This window comes from Rousettus aegyptiacus, unplaced genomic scaffold, assembly GCF_014176215.1.
Source record: "Rousettus aegyptiacus isolate mRouAeg1 unplaced genomic scaffold, mRouAeg1.p scaffold_m13_p_17, whole genome shotgun sequence".
Taxonomy (NCBI): Eukaryota; Metazoa; Chordata; class Mammalia; order Chiroptera; family Pteropodidae; genus Rousettus; species Rousettus aegyptiacus.
This window is the reverse complement of record NW_023416292.1, coordinates 38,252,980-38,257,084: the sequence shown is the minus strand read 5'-3', so window position 1 is coordinate 38,257,084 and position 4,105 is coordinate 38,252,980.

The window sequence follows — 4,105 nt, the reverse complement described above, 5'->3', positions numbered from 1 at the left end:
CCAAGTGTGTTTTTTTCATATATATATATATAAATTTATTGTTAATTTATTAATTTATTATTAAGTTATAATAAGTAGTCAACTTGAAAACTCAGAAAAGTATAAAAAATCACATATATGTGATTATAAGATGATTGCAATTAATATTTTGTTACATTTTAGAAGACTCACATTAATCTATTTGTCAAATACATTTCTAAGAACTCAGATAGGCATCTTAACAAATATGTTTGTTGCCATTAACACCAGTTGCCTAGCAATGTTACAGCCCCTTTACAGTTAATAGATTAAAAAATAAAATTACATTATCCAGTCTAAAATTCTCGCTTATATGGAGCTCATAGGAATGCTTTTCTACTCAAGCTATTTTCTCTTTTTCTTTTTCTTTTTCTTTCTAATGGCTTTAACTTGATGTTGAATGGCTTTTTGTTCTACCTCTTAACCCCCAATATGGTTGAGTGCTTATTTAGAGCTTTTATAACACCAAATGCTCCAGGGTTCCTTTCTGATTCTCTACCTATTCATTCTCCTTCACCTTGACTTTAAATTAAAATTTGTTAAGCCTTTCATCTTGGTCTTTTTACAACTCTGTTATTTTTTTTTAACAAAAAAATATGAGAAAATAGAAGCCATAACTCAGACTCTTTTTATTTCTCTCCCTCTCCCTCTCATTTTTTACCTACAAACCTATTCCTTGCCCCTAATATTTTCTTCTTTCCTCCTATCATAATGAAGAAAGTGCATCACATTCTACCAAAGGTCATTCCCCCAACTTTTGTTAAGAACACCATGCCATTCAATTTTTATCTTTTTGAGGACTTTATTTCTTAGATTAATCTTTCGCTTCTGATTTAAACATCTTTCCCTATCTACTTGATTAGTTCCCTATTAAAGTCTTGCAATAAAAAACTCAGGATTCCCAAATTTTCTTCTAGGTACAACCCATATTTTTGCTCCCCTTCCTAGCAAGTTTTGTGTTTTCATCACAGTTATAATATTTGAATGTTTTAAACAATTTGAAAGCCCTTTACAGTCCACATTCTCAATACCAGTTACTTTCATCGCTTTACTGTCCAGTTTCCATCATCATCATTTCATTAAATCTGCTCTTGTCAACAATTTCAAAGACATGTTATTAGTCCAATGTACTTTTCTACCCTCGTTTTACGTTACTTCAGAACATTAATTAATATGGTGAGCCACTTTCTCCTTTCTTCCTGTGGCTTTTGTGATTCTATACTCTCTTGGTTTTTTCTCTTACACTGATTCCTTTTCTTTTTCAAATATTTTTACTATCTCATCTTCTCTTTGAGCTAAGAACTCATTTGGATCTAATTCTGTTCTCTATAATTTGTCCTCTAAGTGAATATAGTCATTTTTATGGATTTAAAACACTTTTGCATGGATACCTGTCTCTCCAATACAGACCTTATCTTGGACTTTAACCTCAAATTCTCAATAAATGTTTAATATCTCTACTTCAGTATTTCATAGACATCTCTTACTTAACATATCCAGAATGTAACCTTCAGTTTGTTTCTTCAGCAAGCCTTTTGCTACTCCCTACTTACACCTGAGGTAATTCCTTGATTTTACCCCCTTCTCAACACCTTTCCCTGTCCGTCCCCTCACATAAACTTCAGCATGAGCTATTATTATATTTTCAAAATATCTCTTGATTCCTCAAACTTCTTTTGTATCCTTCATCTCTTCATCTAGGTCACCATTCTCTCTTTCCTTGCATTCAAAGCAACCGATCTCTTATTTATAATGTTTTGCTCCCTAGGACTCTGGAATCTTTAGTCTCAGGACAGTCTGGCACAGATTATGTAAGAGCTCAATGATTATTTGTAAAATGAGTTGAGATAATGAAAGAAAGGAAGAAAAGAAAAAATCATTTTTTGAAGAGAATTGTTAGTAAAGATACGGCCTTGGAGTAGAGATATTCTTGCTATTCTTTGATTCTTCCCAAATTTAATTAATTCCTGATCAACCCTGATTTCTCACGTCATAAATATCATGGGATCTCAATAGAAACATAAAAGCATTGATCAAAATTCAACAATTTTTCAAGATAAAAACTCTCAACAAATTAGATATACAAGGAATGTTTCTCAAACATAGTAAAGGCCATTGTAACAAGCCCAGAGCTAACATTATACCCAAAGTGAGAAGCTAAAAGCTTTTCCCCTAAGATCAGAAACAAGGCAAGGATGCCCACTCTCACCACTTCTATTTGACATAGTACTGGGAGTCTTAGCCAGAGCAATTAGGCAAGACAAAGAAATAAAAAGCATCTAAATCAGAAAGGAAGAAGTAAAATTGTCTCTATTTCTTGATGACATGAACTTGTACGTGGAAACCCATAAAGACTCCACTGAAAAAGTGTTGGAACTTAGTAATTAAATTTGGTAAGTTACAAGATACAAAGTCAATGTACAAAAGTCAGTTGTGTTCCTATACAACAAAAATGAACTATTAAAATAAGAAAGTAATAAAGCAGTCCCATTTACTATAGCATAAAAAAATACTTATGAATAAATTTAACCAAAGAGTTGAAAGATTTATATACTGAAACTATAAGAAACTGATGAAAGAAATTAAAGGAGATACAAATAAATGGAAAGATATCCTGTGTTCTTGGATTAGAAGAATTAGTATTATTAAGAATGTCCATACTACCCAAGTGATCTACAGATTCAATGCAATGCCTATTAAATGTCCCATGGCATTTTTCAAAGAAATAGAAAAAAAATTTTATAACTCACATAGAACCACATAAGACCCTGAACAGCCAAAGCAATCTTGTGAAAGACAAAGTTGGAGACATCACACTGCCTTATTTCAAACTATATTACAAAGCTATAGTAATAAAAACAGTATGGTATTAAAACACATACATAGGTCATAAAAACACACACATAGGTCAATGGTCAATTAACTTATGACAAAGGAACCAAGAATAAACAATGAGAAAAGGACATTCTCTTCAACATACATTATTGGAAAAAGTAGACAACCACATACAAAACAATGAAACTGGACCACAATCATACACCTTACACAAATATTAACTTAAGACAAAGATTTAAATGTAAGACCTGAAACCATAAAACTACTAGAAGAAAACATAAACAGTAAGCTCCTTGACATTGGTCTTGGTGATGATTTTTTGGATTTGACACCAAAGCAAAGGCAACAAAAACAAAAATAAACAAGTGGTACTATATCAAACTAAAAAGCTTCTGTATAGCAAAGAAACAAAATGAAAAGACAACTGGCTAAATAAGAAAAAAATATTTATAAACAATGTATCTGATAAGTGGTCAATCCCCAAAATATATTAGAAATCATACAAAGAAATCATACAACTCAATAGCAAAAACAAAACAAAATAAAAAAAACCAATACAATTAAAAATGGGCAGAAGATCTAAATAGACACTTTTCTAAGAAAGGACATATGGTTGGTCAACAGGTACAGGAAAAGATGCTCAGCACCACTAATCATCAGGAAAATGCAAATCAAAACCATAGTGAGTTATCACCTCACACCTATTAGAATGGCTGTATCAAAAATACAAGAATCAGCAAGTGTTGGCAAGGATGTGGAGAAAAGGGGACCCTTGTGCACGGTAGGTGGGAATGTAAATTGATGTAGCCACTGTGGAAAACACTATGAATATTCCTCAAAAAGTTAAAATAGAACTACTATATGATTCATCAATTTTACTTCTTGGCATGCATCCAAAGAAAATGAATATACTAACTCAAAAACATATGTGTACTCCCATGTTTAATATAGCATTAGTTACCATAACCAACATATGGAAACAACCTAAATGTCCGTTGATGAATGAATGGATAAAGAAAATTTGGTATGTGTGTTCAATGAGATATTATTCAGCGATATAAAAAAGAAAATGTGCCATTTGCAAGATCATGGATAGAGCTTGAGGATATTATGTTAAGTGAAATAGGTTAGACAGAGAAAGACAAAAGAATAATAATAATAAAGACAAGTTCATAAATATAGAAAACATTGGTGGTTTCCAGAGGTGGTGGGAGGTGGTGGTGGGGGGTGATGGTGGTAAGTTGGATGAAGG